Here is a 22150-nt window from a genome sequence, read left to right on the forward strand (position 1 = left end):
CCAAAGATGGGGTCAGAATTGTAGCATAAAGTGAGTGGAAACCAGTACCAGGAGCTTTTCACCACACTCACGGCTCATCTCAGAAATGAGGATGAGAGGAAGTAAGGCGAACCATAGAGGCCACTAAGAGATAAGAGGTATAAGGATTGACCCTGGAGCACTAAAATGTTTAGAGGTTGAAGAGGTAAAGAAAACATAACAAAGAAGATTGAAGAGCTCCCAAACTTATAGAAGAAAAACTGTTTTGTGTTATGAACCAGGCCTGGGTATAATGCTAGTCAAAAGAACTCTTCTGTCTGAAGGTGGAACCATTCCATACAGTTTAGCAGAGGGTGATGTGATGATGGCTGTGCTCGACAAAATTTCTGATCTAATTTGGAAGACTTTAAGAAACTTCTTGCCACCAATTCAAATAGGAATGTAGGCTTATAATGGTGGATGTTTTTGCTCTTCGTGCTGTTGTTTTAATTCAGGTATTTTTTAATTAAAAATTTTTTTTTTGCATGGGCAGGCTCCGGACATCAAACCCAGGTCTTAGGTATGGCAGGCAAGAATTCTACCACTGAGCCACCATTGCCAGCCCCTTGGCATTTTTTTCATGGTTTAATCAGTTACCTTTAATTCTTTCTTAGTGGCCTTTCAATCAACAGTGTCTCAGACTCAAAGAGGAAACTGAGGCAGAGATGGGAAGCTGATGCACAGATAAGTTAAGGAATTTGCCTAAGATTACACAGGGTAGAAAGAGGGAGGACCACAATTTGAATTCAAACTGCTCTGAGAGTTAACATTTTTTTTTAACATGACAACATACAAACATGAACATTCTTTCCATATCATTCCATTCTTGACGTATAATCAATAACTCACAATATCATCACATAGTTGTATGTTTATCACCATGATCATTTCTTAGAATATTTGCATCAATTCAGAAAAAGAAATAAAAAGAAAAAAGAAAAAAACTCATGCTTACCATACCCTTTACCCCTCCCTCTCATTGATTGCTTGTATTTCTGTCTATCTGATATATTTTAGCCTGTTTCCCTTATTTATTTCTATATCCATTATCACTCCCTTTCTTTGATTACTAGCATTTCAATCTACTAAATTTATTTTAACATTTGCTCCCCCATTATTCATTTATTTTGATCCATATGTGTTACTCATCTGTCCATACCATAGATAAAAAGAGCATCAGACACAAAGTTTTCACAATCACACAGTCATACTGTGAAAGCTATATCATTACGCAATCATCTTCAAGAAACATGGCTACTAGAACACAGCTCTACATTTTCAGGCACTTCCCTCCAGCCTCTCCAATATACCTTAACAAAAAAGGTGATATCTTTATAATGCATAAGAATAACTTCCAGGATAACTTCTCAAATTTGTTTGAAATCTCTCAGCCATTGACACTTTATTTTGTCTCATTTCTCTCTTCCCCCTTTTGGTCGAGAAGGTTTTCTCATTTCCTTGATGCTGAGTTCCGCCTTATTCTGGGATTTCTATCTCCTGTTGCCAGGAAGGTCCACACCCCTGGGAATCATGCCCCACATAGAGGAGGGCTAGGGCAGTGAGTTTGCTTGTTGTGTTGGCTGAGAGAGATAGGCCACATTTGAGCAACAGAAGAGGTTCTCTGGGGGTGACTCTTAGGTTTAATTTTAAGTAGGCTTAACCTATCCTTTGTAGGGATAAGTTTCATATGAACAAACCCCAAGATTAAGGACTCGGCCTATTAATTTGGATGTCCCCACTACTTGTGAGAATATCAGGAATTCTCCAAATGGAGAAGTTGAATTTTCTCCCTTTCTCGTCATTCCCCAAAGGGGACTTTGTAAATACTTTTTTATTCACTGTTTAAATCACTCTGGGATTTATCAGGGCATCACTCTGGGCAAAATCTTATGCCCTACTAAAGGTTCTATGTACTTATGGTGTTCAATTAAACTGTCCACATAAGCTATATTAGGAAAAGCACTAGTCAAATTATAAATTTTGTATGAAATAAACTTTTTTTGCTTTAGTCTTACACGTAAGTTAAAGTTTTAAAATATGAATTACCATCTATTTTCAACACCCTGCAATACTGACATTTCCCTGGCATTTTTTTTATCAACACTCTACCATTCAGAAAAAGAAGAGTTAGTAATTTGCCAGGTTGTAGTAATGCAAAACACTATCTAAGCCAAACAGCCAAAGATGTTATATTTTCCTTCTTGCTTTTATTAAAATATCTGGCTGTCTTTCTACTTATCTATCTACTTATCATGTATATATCCTCCAGAGCATCATATTTTGAGTACCACATGTAAATACCCCTGAATTGCTATTCTTTAAAATAGGGAATGCAATTGAAACGATTATAGAAACATACAGGGCCCAGCAGTGTTCAAGAAGAAGCCCCCATCCAAAAAAAAAAAAAAGAAAAGTAAATAAATGTAAGAATAAACTTGAAAAAACTTGCTCAAAACTTTATAATAAAAATTGTAAAATTACTGAATGACCCAAAAGAAAACTGAAATAAAAATGGAGAAAATCCGTTTTGGAATGGTGCCCAGGCAGATGCCGACAGGTATCAGAAGGTACGTATAAAGGGGTAATTGAAAGGAATAAGGGACACAACAGAGGAAGACACAGCACACCTAGGGATAGCAACCTTAGAAGCCCTTACTTCTAGGTCTGAAGGATCAGAGGAGGAAAGCAGTTGCCTGAACCTGGAAAGAGTTTCAGGACAGGGCTGTTCAATGAGGGCTGAGAGCTGTAGCCACTGTTTAATAGTGGCCTGAGAGAGAGGAAATGAGAAGAGTGAGTAACCAAACTTCACAATCTCCTTGATCTCTGATGTCCTGCCAGCATCTTCCAATGGCTATACCAAATCAAAGTGGGCTGAACCCATTGATTCAGCCCATGAAATTCAGTCCCCCAAAGCTTTCACCAGTGTGGAAAAGGAGGGAGATTGGATCTGGGGATGCAAATGGAGAATACCCATCACAAAAAAGACACAAAAGACAGAACTACATAAATTTTATGAGTCAACCACAAAATTACCTCTAAGTGAAACATAATCCCAATGAGGTTCAATGAGACGTTTTTTATCTTGAACAAAATGACCCTAAAAGTTAATCTGGCATAATAAACAGTTGGTGTGAGAAGCTTGGATAATTCTAAACTAAATGACTAATGGAGTACAGGGGGTATTTTCTCTACAAGATATGAAAGCCATTATATGGCTATATAATGAAATTAATTTGATGCTGGTGGAAAAACAGACTGATAAATTTATCTGATAAAATAGACAGTCCAGACATAAATCCAAATTTATATTTAAAATGATGGAGTAATAATGAAACACTAGATAAATATCACTAGGACAACTGGCTACAATTATGGAGAATAATAAGCCTGGTTTTTACCTTATGCTTTTTGTCAAAATAGATTAGAGGCAGATTAAAGAACAAAATGTATGTGAAAATGTAAATTTATATAAAATATATAGAATATTTAAAAGATTACAGAAAATGTAAATGAGCTGTATTAAAATATTGGCATTGGGAAGATATTATTCTGTAATGATGAGATCTAAGCCAACCCAGCAGCCTACACGTAACACCTCTTTAGATATATTGCTTGTGTTCAGTAAAGAACAAGTGAATAGAAGAATCAAAATCAGAGCAAATCAAGGCACAAATTAATAGATCTGACCAGAAAAATGTTTAATTTCTGTAGAGTCAAATCAATACAATTGGTTCAAAATGCAAATTAACAAAATGGAAAGTAATAGTTACAATATAACACATCTACAAAAAAAACACTATTTTCAAAATATAAGCATGTCTTATATGAGAAAGATAAACAAAAATTGGCAGAGACTTAAGCAAAGAATTCAATGAGAAAAAATATAAATGAGCAAATAGAAAATTTCAAAATGGAATAATTAATAATCAAAGAAATGCAAATTGCATGTGCATCTTTATGTATCATATTTATAAAGATTCAAAAGATTGAACCATATTCAATGGAGATGAGCATATGGGAAAAACCCCTCTCACTTGGCTAGCATATATAGTTACTATAACTTTCTATACACTAATCTGGCTGTTTAGCCTAAGTAAATAATTACGAATATGTACAAAGTTATAACTACAAGCAAAAAAATCACATCAGTGGAATTTATGTGGCATTAGTTAAATAAGTAAAATTATATCTGTACAATGCACTTCGTTAAAGCAATGGAAGATATAGTAGTAGAAGTGGATTTATTTCACAGAAAGATTTTCATAAAATTTGTCTATTAAAAAGGTAACTGAACGAAACAGCATCACTTTGGGCTAAAGCAGATTAGGGTGTTCTGAAATGTCTTGTTGCACAATACTTTTTAACTAGATAAACATAGCAATAGTATTTTAAAAGCATTGCTGAACAAATAAAAATACCAAGGACCAAAAAGTAAATGCATTAATGTTTGCTGTGAGTGGCAGGCACTGCATGTGAATGGTGCTTCTTGGAGTTGGGCAGTGTCTGCAACCTGTGTGACCCTTCAATTGGCACTGGCAGTAAACATGGAGAGTAAAGCATCCTTTTAGAAAAGACCTAAACCAGGGACCTAGAGCTCTAAGAATCAATGACCAGGCACAGAAGTAATCATCAGAGCTGAAGTTTTTGCAAGGTGGGCAGCTGAACCTGAGAACTAGCATGAAACCAGATTTTTTGATGAGTGTATTACTCAGGGTCCTCCAAGGAAACAAAACGTAAATATTCTAAGCTTTATTATAGGAGTTAACTGACAGGACTGGAGATGAGCAAGTCTCAGTTCTGCAGGGCAAGCCGCAAGTCCGAAATTCTAATGAAGGTTTTGATGAATTACCCAGGAGAAATTGGCTGGCTGAAGTAGAGATAGAAATTCTTCTTTTGACTGCTGAAATCATCAATCGGATGACTTCTCTCTTTGCTGAGGGCAATATCTTTTGTTGATTGTAGAGTTAATCAGCTGTAGGTGCACTCAACTGTTAATGATTTAAATCTACAAAATATCCTCACAGTAGCAATCAGGTCAATGATTGCTTGACCAAACAGCACCACACCTAGCCACACTATAGGGCTACAGTTAATGAAAGGACAAGCTAAAGGAAAAAAACCCGCTCTCTCAAAAGGAAAGCAAAATAAGAGCAAGGAGAATGGATTTATCAACTGTGGAATAGTCATGCAATAGAAAGCTAGCTCATTAAAAATAAATGACTAGCAACATGTACTTCACAGCACACTGCTTAAGACTACATGCCAATTTAGCTATTCTGGAGGCAACTGTTAGACAAACTTCAGCTAGATATTGCTATTTACCATGGTTTGCCAAATCCCAACCAAAACCATACCTGCCAACGCAAAAATTCTTGATTGGGTTGAAATCAAATGGCAATAAAGGATCCTTCATTTTTTAAGTAATAGAGGATCTTTCAAACAATAAAATTATTGAAAGGGGAACTTATAGATGAAAAGAATCTGAACTGAACATTTCTCAGCCCACAATAAAACTTTCCTTCTTTAGCTCTTGATCCAATTATGCAAGTAACTCTGGAAAAATAGCTTGTGAGCAGGGGTCCATTTGATAAGCTTTGTTCACTTACGCTGACACTTTTCCTTCTCCTCCAAATCCAGACAAAGAATATGGGATCAACTTTAATGCATAACTTAAGATCAGCCTCCATACCATTTATCAGCCCTTCCTGGTCTCTACAGATGGTCCGGCATTCAATACATCTCCATAAAACATGAGTCATCATGTGGGAGAGTTTAAGCTTAGCACATACATACCAAAGTTTAAATGGGAAAGCAAGGATGCGGTTTATTTTTATGGCATGACTTAACTGCATTAAGCATTCTCCAGAGAAGATAAAAGTTCATTAAAAACACATATTCTACACTTATCAATTTGAACCTTTCAAGTAGGTCCCAAAGTTTGAATGCAATTCAGAATGTATTGATGTTTAAGGATTCATATTCTTAGTGAAAAAAAAAAAGTCATAGTTATTGAAAGCATCAATATCAATATATAGGAGATTGCTGGATAATGCACTTGAGAATACGAAGATTTCATATGACAATGACCCTGATATTAGGAAAAACTAAAATTTAAAGTTCTGGACACAATATAACAAAAATATATTTTAAATTCATAACTGAATTGCAAGAAATTTAGGTATAGTCAATGGATTTTGGGAGTAAGAGGTGTTGTGGTCTTGGTAAGGAATAGAATTGGGTTTTAATACACATACAAGGAAAGGAGATGAGGCCCTCTGATGTGATATGGGTAGTAAGAAATGAGACAAACTGCTAATTTCTCAGAATTGGTTAGAACGGCCAAATTGTGGGTTGTGGTTGTGAAATTTCTCCTAAATCTATTAAAACGTAAACCCTCTGTTGTGGGTGAAATCGTGTCCAAGAAAAGAAATAGTGCTAACCTCCAATACTTATGAATGACTTTATTCAGAAACAGGGTCATTGAGGATGGAATTAGTTAAGTAACAATAAGATCATATAGGATTAAGGTGGGTCCTTAATTCAATATGACTGATAGTGTTATAAGTAGGGGAACAGGAAACAGACAGTTAGCCATGTCACATCAGAGGTGGAATTGAAACACTGCATCTACAAGTCAAGGGATGCCAAGGATTTCTGGAAAACCTCCAGAAGCTAAGAAAAGGCAAGGCAGGTTTCTCCCTACAGGTTTCAGAGGGAGTATGGTCCTCCCAACACCTTGATTACAGACTTCTAGTGGCCAGAATTTTAAGATGATGAATTTCTATTGTTTTAAGCCACCAAGTTTGTGATGCTTTGTACCACAGGAAGCTAGGATTCCCTCATATTCAGGAACCACGATGAGCTCCAAGTTCATATTTTATTTATTTAAAATATAAGAAAAATAAGATCTAAAGCAAGTATAGTAAAATAATAAGATTGGGCAAAACTGGGTGGTAAGTATACGGGTGTTTGATTTTATTATTCTCTATACATTTTTGTAAGCTTTCAGGATTTCTTTAAAGGAAAAGACCAAAAAAAGGTAACCTCTAGTCTTTGTCTTGCCAAGCAAAATTCCTTTCGTCAAGGCATCAACTTCAACCCCCATTTATGAAAACTTCTTGCTCTTTGAGAAGTTATGATATTTTAAAAAATATTTCAATAAACTTGCTTTGGCATGGTAATCAAATGGAACATCCAAACACTGTGCTTTATTTGGGTTAGTCACCCTCTGTAACACTGAGATTCCCTTTGTGTAGAGAGTGATGACAATTGACCTCGTAGAGTCATTGTGGAGATTAGACATGAAAAATGAGTATTAAAATACTCTGTAAACTTCAGTGGGCTGTTCAGAGATTGTGCATCACACTGGGTCATAGACCTCCAGATTCTCCTGTCAGGTGTGCCCCTTTTGAACTCTATGACCATAAGCAATTTATTGGATCCCACGGTGCCTCAACTTCTCAACCTTAAAATAAAGATGATTATATAATGTGACATATTTTTGTGAAAATTAAACAAGGTAATATTTACAAACTCAATGCCTAGTATATAGTAAAAAAGCTATTTGTTATTGTTGCATAAGATTTTAAATAATACAGACATGTTTTATAAATAAAAAGATGCCTAAATTCATAACATTTATCATCATTGATCTACATCCTGCCATTTATTAAATAAGTACTTTCTAAATTTAATTAGCTAAGATAGAAAGCTATATTATATGAGTTCTTTAGTTTCAAGTAAACTTACTTGAAAATGCAAAGGAGAATGATGGAAGAATATTGCCAGCTTCAGCATTGTGTTTATTTCTCTGAATTTGAATCTTTGTACTAAGAACATAAGGCATGTACTGGACACATTTTCTAGAATTTTTTATTGTTCAAGGAAATAAATTAAAATCACTGTGAGAAAAATAAGATGAAGAGCAGAGATTAAAGTGTGGATCTAGTGTTTCAATTTAAAATTTTCCTCTTTGAGGTTATTTTTTGTCTAATTGTGCTTGTGATTATACAAAATCTCTCCTTATCCTGCTTTAGCACTGGGTTTAGCCTCTCTAGAGGACTTCTAACACATCTTCCCCATCATTTTCTGTGCATTTGTCTTTTTAGAATACAAATTTCATAAAGATAGGGACCTTTTTTTAATCTCTAAATTTTCTACACTTAGCACTGTACCTTGTATAGGATGTAAAAAAAATAATAATTTTAGACACACATTTTAAAAATGGAAATCATGTTTGCTAAAAAGAACTGATACTAATAATCAGTGAGGAACATCAAAAAATTAATAACTGTTCAAGTGCCCCCAAAATGCTTCCCTACAGTTCCTGCCATATGTCTGCAAAACAAATGTCAGCTGTTCAAACACCTTGATGGTTTTCAATTAATTACAGCTAACCTTGCAGACTGATACTACTTTAGAGGGTAAGAAGGATTTGAGCATGGGAACCATTTAGATAAGGGACAAAACAAATTAACTTACTTGTCAAATATCTTCTTCTTAGATAATATGACTGCAATAGATTCTTGAATTATAAAATATTGTTAATAGTATTAACAATTAATACAAGCATCTATTTTTCTTGCCTCTATTTCTATGTTAATTTGTCATCAGAGATGTTAGCAAATCAGCACAGTATCACAACATTTGAACATGGCAGCCATGGATGGAACATTTTACAACATGAAGCCATCCAAGTTTCTCTTATATTTCTGTGTTTGTGTAGGTGTGTTGGGTCCTGATGTAACATGAATGAATGAACAAAGCTAATCATGGTTTTTCTTAACATTGATTACTAGATGGATGGTGTTACTGATTGAATTGTGACCTCCAAAGAGACACATTCAGGTCTTAAGCCCTGGTGCTGTGAATGTGAATGCATTTGTAAACAGGACCTTGGAAGATGTTATCAGTTTAAAAAGAGGCCAAACTCTAGAACTTTCAGAAGGACCCAGCCCTGTTGACACCTTGCTTCTAGGATCCCTGACCTCCAGAACTGTAAATAATAAATTAGTTATTTTAAGTTTGTGGTTATTTGTGAAAGCAGCAATATGAAACTAAAACTCCATGCAAAGGGCCAGTGAAAAATGAGGAATAATTATGTCAAGTTTGAAGAGTTAAGTGAATGTCAGATGTGGTCATGTGTACAAGAAGTCTTTTTGTAAAGCCATAAAGTGCTAACCAATGTTAGCTCGTATTGTGCAGCTCAGGAAACTTGTCCATCCATACTAGGGCCCAGTGTACAGGAGAAAACTTGACTTTAAAAGTCAAGAATCAACCACATGGAGAAGTAGGTCAATTATCAGCAATAAGGCACTTAAGCAGCATTCAGCAACCTAGGAGCGCACTCTTGCTTTCCAGAGGGATGTACTACAACGGACACAAATGTGGGTGCCAGAGCCCCTGTTACTTTAGATTGGAGAACTGGGGACAGCCTGATTAGGAGGAAGTAAATTCAGTGCTGAAAGTCTCAGGATAAACTTGTGTTTATGCAAACTCCTTCAACCCATTCTGTTCTTAGCTACCTGGAGAATAATTGTATTCTGGAAGCAGACCGTTCAGCAATTATCAGTCAAAACATGAACTCATGTTTCTAACAACTGCACAGACCTTTAACGTTTGCTGTTCTACACTGTTTACAGTAAAATGAAAATTCCAGAATTTAAAACCCTGTTGATGTGCTTGTACAGCTTAAGTGTTTGTATATTTAATTAATTTTCAAGATAATGGCTTGTACTTGAATAGATGATGCTCTAAAAACACCAAAAAAAAAAAAAGCTTAAATAAAAAAAAAATCTCAGAGTCCTGTCTTCCTAACATATTTTAACAAAGAATTACAAACAATAACGGAGTGTTCTTATGTAGTTAGTTTGCTAAGATTAATTCTACTGGGTTTCAGAAAACTGAAACAAGTAGCTTTAGATTGCAAGCTGGTTTTGAATCTTGACTTTTTTTTCTTAGATACAGACTTCACTTCTCAGAAATATTCTAACAAAATACATCTCTCTAACACTTAAAAGAAGATGCTTCCATTTTCTTCTCCTCAGTTTTTCTTCTCCTCTTTAAACTAGAGCATCAGGACGAAGGAATTTAACATGGCAGGGATGGTGTTAGATGGAGAGTTGGGGGAAACATTCCAATTATTTTATTTTTATCTTGACATCTGAATATAATTATTGAAATTCTTTGCCTGACATCTTCTAGGATAAACTGAAACTAGGATACTTTAAAAAAATTTTGGCATTATCAACCATATGGACATTAAGAATGAGCACCAAAAAAGAAATCAATAAAATTCCAAAGAATGTATGTACATTAGAGTTCTCTACGGAAACACACCCAACAGCAGATGATGATGATATATGATAGAAGCTATAGATAGATAGATGATAGATGGATGATATATTAAAGAGAGAGTTTTATTATAGGACAGGCAGAAAGCTAGAAATTGGAAAAAGATGATTTAGAAATCTGGCACATCCGAACTCTGTAAAGCAGGATGCAAGCTGGAAACTGATGAAGGTGAAATTGTATTCTCTAGGGGAAGCTGGCTGGCTGAAGAAGAGGCAGAAATTCTTCTTTCTGACTACTGAAATCTTCAGTGCTTGTTTTAAGGCATCTAACTGATTGGATGAGGAGATTCCTCCATTACAGAGAGCAACCTCCTTTGTTGGTTGTAGATGCAATCAGCCATAAATGCAATCGACTGATTGTAAATCTGTTTACAGAATATCCTCACAGTAACACTCAGGCCAGTGCTTCCTTGACCAAGCAACAGGACACTTTAGTCTAGCCAAGTTGGCATGTGAAATTAACCATCACCATATAATCAGACTTTGACACAAGATATAGATTATGCATGTGAAACTTGGAAAAGGAGAAACACTCAGATGTTTAATGGAAATGATTTGAAAAGAAAGAACCTGAGTTCACTGGTTGTCGTCCTTGCCTTCACTATCTCACTGTTCTCTGCTCACCAGAATTCACACATAATGCTGAGAACATTTGGTTTTGCTAAGCATTTTACTGCTTCCTAAAGATTCTCATGCTCCCATGTGAGTTACAACTCCATATTCTCGAACATAATTTCTTAAAGCCAGAGGCAGATGTGATGTAGACCCGCTCCAAGAGATCTGACACAGATGGAATGAACTTTATATACCATAAGTTCCTTAGACAGTGCTGTGATGGTTACATTTTTCTGAGACAGAACACTATCTATGAGCAAAGGTTACTACTAGCTAAATTAATAGTCTGTGATATGCAAAAGAGAAAGTAAGAAATAGTTTACACAATATAAATCTTTACCTCACATTTTCTTTGCTTTATTGTTACCAATTTTGTTGTAATTTCCAGGAAATGGCTGTAACTCAGTACTCCCAACATCAATTATTTGCTTTCTGATAGCTTTAAAGAAAATGAAACAAATGTAACATTGCCCCCAAACTATGCATATAATTCCTTCAGACTGAATTAAAACTTAAACTAAAAGAATTATTAGCTGCATGTTATTTTCATACAAATATTCTATTAGCTGCAAATGCATTTATTCAGAAAGTCTTAACTCTTTGTAAGAAAAATAAAGTTTACCTTGGCTTTTCTAGACTGACTAGCAACATCAAGTAGTTTTCTAAAATCATAATACTTCAATAAGGACTCTTTAGTGCAAATTCTTTTAAACTTGAAACAATGTCAGAACCAATTTTTTTAAGAAAAATATGTATCTCACCAGGGTACATCCAAACATTAGACACAAAACTTTTTGATAGACAATGATAGTTCTATTATCTGTTCATAGGTATTCCAATTGAAAGAGATTTTCTGGGTTAGGATTACACTGGACATGATAACATAAACTAAGATTTAATGAAAAACCCTTTTACTAATGTTCTAAATGCAAGGACTCTTGGAATACTCAAGCAGGTTGACCTGTATATGAAGGAATCATTATCAATGATCTTCTATGTTATGTCTCACAGTCTCTGGAAGCAATGCAAGTCTCTGTTAGGAACTGGACTGTGAGTGTGAGCCTATTTCTCCTAGAAACAAGATGATGTTTACTGGGGAGTTCATTATTATTTTCTTATGGCTGACATGAAATGACATGCCAGCAAACAACATAGTGCTGATATATCACTGAGCTTCTAATTCCAGTGTTTGTGCCCTGGTATGTTTTTGAAATAGTGTTTGACCATGCCTATGCACTTTAATGAACTATTACGCTGTCCTTGTGAAATACGTACAATGTTATGTGCTAGTCTCCTTGAATCAGACATTTCTCTGCTTCCCAACTTCAAAATGAAAAATAATGCAATGAAAATTATTGTCTATGTTCCTAGACTCACAGCCACAATGAGAAATGTGAATGGTTGGGCATGTCAAACACTCAAAACCAGTGGGATAAATTTTAGACTCTCTAGTATTGGACTTGATGATAAGTCTGCCCACCCTTTGACCAAGCCCACCTCACTTCTATATATTGAAAATCCAGGGTTTGGATATTTAAAACCGCATCATGACCTATTCAGTTTGGTCCGGAAAGGTGCCTAGCTCATTGTTCTAATTTGCTAGTTGCTGGAATGCAATACACCAGAAATGGAATGGCTTTTAGAAGGGGGAATTTAATAAGTTGCTAGTTTACAATTCTAAGGCTGAGAAAATGTCCCAATTACAACAAGTCTATAGAAGTGTCCTATTTAAGGCATCCAGGGAAAGATACCTTGGTTCAAGAAGACTGATGACGTTCAATGTTTCTCTCTCAGCTGGAAGGGCACATGGTGAACATAGCGGTGTCTGCTGGCTTTCACGTGGCTCTACAAAAAGGACTGTCTCCAAAATGTTTCCTCTTTTAAAGGATTCCAGCAAGCAACTCCACCTTCAATGGGTGGAGACACACCTCTATGGAAATCATGTAATCAAAAGTTACCACCCACAATTTGGTGTGTCACATCTCCATGGGAACAATCAAAATGCTCTCACTCAGCAATATTGAATAAGGATTAAAGGACGTGGCTTTTCTGGGGTCTACCACAGATTCAAACCAGCACACTCATACTGAAGAGGGATCTCAGATAGAGCATTCCTGCCATTGGAAGTTAATCACTTACCTCTTCTCACCTTTATTTTTTTCTCCTTGCCCTCTTTATCAATAACAAATGAGTAGCTTTCCCTTTATCTTCATGATGCAAAACACACTGTGGAAGGCAATATTCTATATTAATTAAAAACAATTAAGAAAAAAATGGAATATTAACATTACTAACCATCTAAATACAAACTTTTGCTAACATGACCTATAATTGCTTCAGAACAAATTTTTAAAATTTTCATTCAGATTTAATTGACACACAATAGACTGCACATATTTAAAGTATACAATTTGATCAGTTTTGACTTATGTATGCACTTGTGAACCATCACAATCAAGAGAGCATACATTTCCATCACTCATTAACATTTCCTTATGAATTCCTTTGTAATTCATCCCCAAGCAACCAACCACAGTTATTATTGATTAGTTTTTAGTTTCTAAAATTTTATATAAATGGGATCATGCTATATGTGCCATATTTTTGAGGGGTGTTCTCTGGTTTCTTTCACTCAGCATAACCCATATACGCAGTTGTATGTATATCAAAGAGTTTTTCATTTTATTGCTGAGAAGACATCTATGATATGGTTACATCACATATCATTTATATAGACAGCTACTGATGAACATTTAGATTGCTACAATTTGAGACTCTTGCAAATAAAACTCCTGCAAATATTTGTATACAATTTCTTTGGACAAATTTATTTCTCTAGTAGGTCAATTATTAACAGTTTAATTCGTTATTGATTAACCTGAAGTCCCCTTTGTTATCTTCTTGTGTCCCATTTCACTCTCTCACTTCCCAAGGGTAAAAGCTACCAGGCTTGGTAAGATTCCAATATTTTATAAAATTTCTAAGTACACATATTGATTGACAACATAGTTTTTATAATATTTTGGTCCATGTAAGTGATACCAGACAGTGTATACTACTCTGTAAACTTACTTTATTCACTCAACCATATTTTCAAAATATATTCATGTTAATATGTATTAATCTAATCCTCTGTTACTCAAGGTGTGGTCTACAGATTAAGAGCTGTAGAGATTCACATCTCTCAAAAGCTTGAAAATAATGCAACTTTATATTTATTTAGTTTGGTACTCAGTATTACTTTCAATCTGGTGATATGTGATGGTTAGATTCTGGTGTCAACTTGACCAAGTTATTATGCCCAGTTGTCTGGCCAGGCAAGCACTGGTCTGACCATTGCTACAAGGATATTTCATGGCTGGCTGATAAACTAGAAGGTTGGTGTATTAAATCATCAGTCAGTTGATTGCATCTGTGGCTGGTTACCTCTGTGATCAACTAAACCATGTCTCCCGCAATGAGATAATCTGATTAGTTGAAGGCTTTCAATGGAGAAAAAGGACTCTTTCACTGCTTCTTCAGCCAGCAAATCTCTCCTAAAGATTTTGTCCAGATCCTTCATCATAGATGCCAGCTTCACAGCCTGCCCTATGGAATTTGGACTCTTTTATTCCCATGGTTGCATGAGACAATTTATAAATCTCATATCTAGATTTGAGATATTATCTTTCCTGTTGTTTCTGCTTCTCTAGAGAACCCTGACTAACACAGTTATCAGAAAGGGGGCGGTTCTTAAGAAGCAGAGTCTTAAAAATGGGTTTTTATACTTCGTTTTCTTCTCTGACAAGACTCAGAGGCAGTAATGACTCAGTTTCCAAGAATCAAGATGGCACTGAGAGTTCTTGGGGTGATTTGGCAAAAGACAAAAGAGATACTCAAAATATCACCATTAAATTTCGGTAATTGTACACTTATTTGAGGCATGGCTCTGGGTGAGAATGTTTTTGACAACTTTACAGAGTTTTGTGGAATTAGGGGTTATTATAATGATGATGGTTGGTTGTTGTTAGTTATGTTGGATACAGTGATGAGGGAAAGGGATGAGCTGAAGGCTTCAAATTTGCACCTTAAGCATTATACGAATGATGAAAAAGATTTCATGTGTGCCCTGAAAGAAGATCTTATTTCTTGTGGTCACAGACTTGATATCTCTGAAAATCAGACACAAAGCCTCACCATGGAAATAGCACATTTACAACATAAACTAAAATCTCAACCTTGCAGGTGTCTGCTGTTAAAGTAAGAGCTCTGATTGGAAAAGAATGGGATCTTGAAATGTGGGATTGTGATGTATGGCTTGAGTAATGATGGCAATGGGGAGACAAGATCCCTGGAATCTGCTGAGCCTTTGCTAATAGACCTGTAATGGACTGCCCTTAGGAAAGAGCTTCCTGACCTGCAGCCTGCCTTGAAGAAGCAGGCTCCCAGCCTCCTGTCTCCTCAGAGGAGTCTGCCATCCAACCTCCCCCTAACAAGATTAATCCTTCCGTGCCTGCTAACCTTGTAACCACTTTCCTTGGGGAAACATCCCTCATCCCTTGTCTGGAGCAGCTAATCTTGCGTCACCAAATGAAACTGCAGTGGAATGCCCTAAAGTGACTGGCTTGAAAGACACTCTATTTCTTTACATGATTCACCCCGGCCACCCCCCTTTTCTTCAAGACCTACAATTAGGTTAAAGACCCAACAGGACTCAAAAGGTGAGGTACAAAGTGTGACCCATGACGTCCACTATATGCCAAAGAATTGCGTGTTTTCCAATCTATATAGACAGAAATGAGGGGGAAATATGTGAAAATGGATATTAAGGGTGTGGGATAATGGTGGGAGGAATATAAAGTTTGATCAAGCTGAATTTTTTTATATGGGCCCACAAAGCAGAGACTCTGCATTCAGTGTTGTAGCTCAAGGGGTTAGAAAAGGCATTAACAGTTTGTTTGGGTGGTTGGCTGAAATGTGGATCCAAAGGTGGCCAATGTTGCCTTAGGTCAAAATGCCAGAACTGCCCTGGTATAATATAGATGAGGGGATCCAGAGACTTAGAGAGATTGGAAGGTTAGAGTGGAATTGTCATGAAAGACCTGCTCACTTACCTCCAGAATGTCTAGAGGACACCCCTTTCATCAGAACCTTGAGAAGTGAGACTAGCTCCATCATCCCTGAAGAGTTCTGTAGTCACTCTTCTCTGTAGGTCAGATATTACTGTGGGAACAGCTGTAGGTGAGCTGGAATCCTTAAACACAATAGAGAAGATCAGATCCCAAGTTGGCAGAGGCCTTGTGGAAACAGTTTGGACATGGCTACCATAATGGACAGAAGGCGGTAGTCAAAACTCACAAAGAATTGTGATGTTGGCTAGTAAATCAGGTGGTACCTAGAAGTAGAATAGATGGGAAGTCTACTAAATTATTGTTTGAGCTGTAAAAGCAGAAGGATTCTAGGTCAAGTGAACAGAAGTCAAAACTGAATTGTGAAAACAAAGTCATGGCCCCTTAATCAATTTCCAGTCTTGAGACAAGTTATAGACCTACAGCCCCTCAAATGAGGGAGGGCTGGGTACCCTTGGGGAAGGACCCTTTTATACTGCCCAAAATTTACACTGTTAACCTTCCTCCCAGCCTTCCCTAAAGAAACCTGTGGCCTTTTACCTTGGTGACTGTGCATTGGGGAAAAGGAATGATCAGATATTTCAGGGATTACTGGACACTGGCTCAAAAATGACACTAATTCCAGGAGACCCAAAACATCACTTTGGGGCACCAGTCAGAGTAGGGGCTTATGGAAGTCAGGTGATGATGGAGTTTTAGCTCAGGTCCATCTCACAGTGACTGGACCCATTCTGTGGTCATTTCCTCAGTTCCAGAATGCATAATTGAAATCAACCTACTCAGCAACTGGCAGAATCCCCACTTTGGTTCTCTGACTAGTGGAGTGAAGAATATTGTAGTAGGAAAGGTCCAAGTAGAAGACAGTAGAACTGCCCCTACCTAGCAAAATAGTGAATCAGAAGCAATACCATATTCTTGGAATGATTGCAGAGATTGGTGCTACTCTTAAGGACTTGGAAGATGCAGGGGTGGTGATTCCAACTACATTCCCATTCAACTCTGCTATTTGACTTATACAAGAAACAGATGGGACTTGGAGGATGATAGTGAATTATTGTGAACTTAATCAGGTGGTGACTCCTACTGCAGCTGCTGTTCCTGATGTGGTATTATTGTTTGAAGAACTCAACACATCACCTACTACCTGGTATGCAGCTATTGATCTGGTAAATGCTTTTTTTCTTAATAGCTGTTAATATATTACATTGAACCAATTCCATCATGGACGGGGCAGAAATTTGTTCTAACTGGGATAGGCACATACTCCAGATTTGGGCTTGCTTACCCTGAATGCAATGCTTCCACTAAGACTATCATCCATGGACTTAAGGAATGCCTTACCTAACCTCATGGTATTCCACATAGCGTTGCTTCTGATGAGGGAACTTCACAGAAAATGAAGTGCAGGAATGGGCACATGCTCATGAAATTCTCTGGTTTCACCATGTTCCCCATCATTCAGAGGCAGCTGTGCTGATAGACCAGTGGAGTGGCCTTTTGAAGACCCAATTATGGTGCTGACTAGGTGGCAATACCTTATAGGGCCAGAGCAGTGTTATCCAGGAGGCTGTTTGTGCTCCTAATCAACATCCTCTCTATGGTGCTGTTTCTTCCATAGCCGGGATCCACAGGGTTCAGGAATCAAGGGGTGGAAATGGGAGAGGCATCACTCATTATCACCCCTAGTGATCCATTAGGAAAATTTTTGCTTCCTGTTCATGAAACCTTAAGCTCTGCTGGTCTACAGGTCTTAGTTCCAAAAGGAGGAGTGCTCCAACCAGGAGAAACAACAATGATTCCATTGAACTGGAAGTTAAGTCTGCCACCTGGTCACTTTGGGCTTCTCATGCCACTGAGTCATCAGGCAGGAAAGAGGATTACTGTTCTGTCTGAGATGATTGACCCTGACTATCAAGACTGTAACTACATAATGGAAGTAAAGAAGAGTTTTCCTGGAGTACAGGATATCACATAGGGCGTCTCTTTAGAACTACCATACCCAGTGATTAAAGTCAATGGAAAACTGCAACAACCTAATCCAAGTCGTACTACCAAATGTTCAAGAAAGAAGGTGTGGGTCACCTCAACTGGCAAAGAACCATGGCCAGCTGAAGTGCTTGCTGGAGATAAAGGGATCATGGAATTGTTTGCAGAAGAAGATAGTGATAAATATGGACTGATCACATGACCAATTACAGAAATGAGGACTATTATTGCATTACTATTTCCTCCCCGCTTTCTTATGAGTATTTTTGCATTTGTACATAAGTAAATATCTTGTTTTCTTCTTATTATATGTACATCATAGGCTATATTGTTCATGTTATAGTACCTAAGTCATAGGATATGAAGTGTAAGAGTGAATGTTACCTAAGGACTTGCACCCTATTCTGGAGAAGCGTAGTGCATTTCCAGTTGTATGCAGGACAGTTGAGTATTGTTAAGTGAAACATGTATCTGTGATTGTGTTCTATTTGGAAATTAAGCATGTTTCAAGGTGAGGTTTATAGCTGCCAAATTGACAAGGGGTGGACTATGATGATTAGGTTCTGGTGTCAACTTGGTCAAGTGAGTATGCCCCCGTTGTCTGGTCAGGCAAGCTTGTCTGACCATTGCTGCAAGGATATTTTGTGGCTGGTTTGATAAATCAGAAGGATGGTGTATTAAATCATCAGTCAGTTGACTGCATCTGTGACTGATTACATCTGTGATCTGTAAGCCTCTCCTGTGAAATTGTCCAGACCCTTCATCAAAGCTGCCAGCGTCGTAACCTGCCCTACAGATTTTAGACCCTTCCTTCCCCATGGTTATGTGAGATACCTTTATGAATCTCCTATCTACAGATCTCTCCTGTTGGCTCTGTTTCTCTAAAGAACCCTGAGTAACACAATATATTTGTTTAATTTTGGGAAATTCTTTTAATATGGCTTCTATATTATTCATTAAAAATTTCTTCCTGTGTAAATTCCATGTTCTTGTCTTTCACAATTTTGATTTTGTTTTTTCCATGTTACATTCTGTGTGAATTTCTCAGTTTTATTTTTACTGTATTCAACCTAGAGATATCTTGCTTTTTAGGTTATATTTTTAATTTAATTGGTTCTTGCTTTTTATGTTATATATTTTAATTTAATTCATCTATTTCTGAATCATACCCTTCTCTTTGTTTTGTAACTATTAATTCTTTTCAATGGAGCTTATTTCTTCTTTTATCTCCTAAAAGATCTCAACACCGTTTATTTTAAGTCATTTACAGGTATCTCAATTTTTATTTTATTGATAAGGTATTTGTGCTCCTAGATTGAATGATTTTTCTCCCTTTTCTTTGTGTTTCACAGTGACAAACCTCACAGTTTTGCATCACTCTTTCCTGAGTTCCAAGGAAATAGTTTCTATTTTAGTAGCAGGAGTGTTCTTCTTATAATGATTAAGGAAATATTGAGATGTGGTCACTTCGCCTACAGCAGGATAGCTAAGATTATGCCAAGAACACTTCCTCACCTTCCAATCGACGTGCCAAATACAGCTTTATACAAACTCTACCCCTCAGCATTAGGCACACGTTGCTGTTTTTGTTGTTTTCTTGCTGTTGTTTCAAACCTTTTCCTTGGTTCTCATTGCCCTGATGCATTGGATACCAATCATATACACCAACGTCTGGTTCTGGAACTCAGCGAGTTTATGGGATTTTAGCTTATTACTGTTAATATCCCATCTCTAATTTAGAGCAAAGTGAATTGTTTATCATATTTTGGAGTAGCTGTATCTTTAAATAAAGGAAGCTCAAGACAGATACCCAGAATATGCCATTTGAGAAGACCAAAACAATTTCCTTAATTTTATTCACATCAAGGACTCTCCATCTAAAATAATTTGATTGGTCCCTGCCCAGCTGCATCCCACAACAAGCATGCAGTGTCTTGCCAGCAATATCTTAAATCACTTTAAAGAAACTTGGTTGGACTCATTATTTGGAAATACTCTTCTCACAAGGCTGCAGTAAACTCAGTTCTCCAGGGCTATTTCAGCTTTTCCATTCCTAGACTGATTAAGAATAATTTTGTGGATGGTTACCTGAAGGAGATTCCTGGGTCCCCCACAGAATGATCTCTGTCATTTTTTCGTGGACAGTCTGTATCCTTGTTATAAGAATCTGTACAGTGGGGTAATTTATGTCCAGACAATATCGATTTTAATCTTGATTCGCTTATGTCATCATTGGCAAGTTATCTAATCACTCTGAGCTTCAGATCCCTAGTCTGTGAAGATGAGAATTATAATATATATACACATGGTACACTTACAGGAAGAGAAGAAATAATGTACACACTAGGTGTTCTATAATGTAAAACAGATTTTACTCGTTTTAACTATTATTACTGTTTTTTAACTACCTCCTCAAGCTTTCTTTAGTATGGTGCTATTTTTCCACAGAATTAGAATCTAACATTTGATAGAGCTTGAAATGCCTTTCCTCAGTTTACAACACATGCTTATGTACCTCTATTATTTCTATGTAACTGGCAGTATAAGTTAAGCTTTAAAAAAAAATTAAACAGAGCATGACAAAACACCTAAACAGAAATTAATTAAGATCTCTCCATGGATTTTACAGATTTTTCATAAAAGGTGCCATGAAGCTAAACATCTTGATTAAATTTCTTTAAAACATTTAATTTTTGACAGATAAGAATAAGAAATGGATGCAAAATGGAGATTTTTAAGGTTAGCAGGAGAAAGAATGAAACCTTTAGAACTAAACTGCTATACTGCATTTCTTCATCCTATTACACTTATCTTTCTCAAAGTTTAGTCACTGATAAATTGCTCTCAACTGCCCATATATATATGTTGATATGCTAAGCTTCTTCCTTTAGGAAAAGTCAGCAGCAAGCCTGAATTTGTTGCTTAGAATGAAAAACTTATAGAACTTTAATTGTACATCATTAAATATAGAGACATAATGATGTAACTATAATAAAAGGCAAGCAGTTTCAATATATTGATCTATCTGGGATAGCTGAATGCACTGAATGTGAATGTCAGGAGGAAATATATGATGGTAAACTGCAGATAAATGATAGGAAGGAGAAGCTAATAGGCAGAAGAGAGGATTACTATTTTAAAAGGGAAAGCTTTGCATAATTTAGATCATCTGAAAAATATCACAGGGAAAGCCATTTGTCATACACAAATCTTTATATTTGAGATTTATTTCTTAATCCACAACTTTTGGTTGGATGTGGCATTTTTTAACTTTAAAAGTAGTGGTAAAGGATGGACAATGGTGGCTTAGTGGCAGAGTTCTCACCTGCCATGCCAGAGACCAAAATTCAATTCCTGAGCCTGTCCATGCAAAAAAAAAAAAAAAAAAAAAAAAAAAGGTAGTGGTAAAGACAACAAAACTGTAAAAAGTTAGCTGCTTCCATTACTGTTAAAATAATTAACAGTGATAAATGGTGTGGTAGGAAGTGGAAGTTTAGAGTCATGTATGTCACCTGAAGGAAAGTTAGAGGTTAAAACATCCGAATGTATAACACAATGAATCTTGTGGTGGACAGTGTCTGTGATTAACTGCACAACTATTTAAAAGTTATTTCATGAGCTAAAACAAATGTATGACAGTAGGAAAAAGAGTTAATAATAGAAGCATATGTGGGAAAAATGTACCTATTGCAAACTACAAACTATAGTTAATAGTAATATTTTAATATTCATTCTTTAATAGCAACAAATGGACCACACCAATATTAGGGGTTAATAATGGGGGAAGCATAGGGTACAGGAGGCTTTTGGTTTTATTTGTATTTCTTTTCTGGCATAATAAAAATGTTTTAAAATTGATCGTGGGGATGAATGCTATGTAGTGATACTCTGAGCCAGTGATTGTATATTTCAGATGGTTTGTAAGGTGTGTGAATATATCTCAATAAAACTGCCTGAAAAAAAAGTTAACTGCCTCAAGGGAGCATCTTTACTGACCATTTGAATCTTGAAAGGGTAATAAGGGAATATTGCAAACAGCTCTATGCTCACTAACTTGATAGTTTAGATGAA

The sequence above is a fragment of the Tamandua tetradactyla genome, chromosome 2 (assembly GCF_023851605.1).
Source record: "Tamandua tetradactyla isolate mTamTet1 chromosome 2, mTamTet1.pri, whole genome shotgun sequence".
Lineage (NCBI taxonomy): Eukaryota > Metazoa > Chordata > Mammalia > Pilosa > Myrmecophagidae > Tamandua > Tamandua tetradactyla.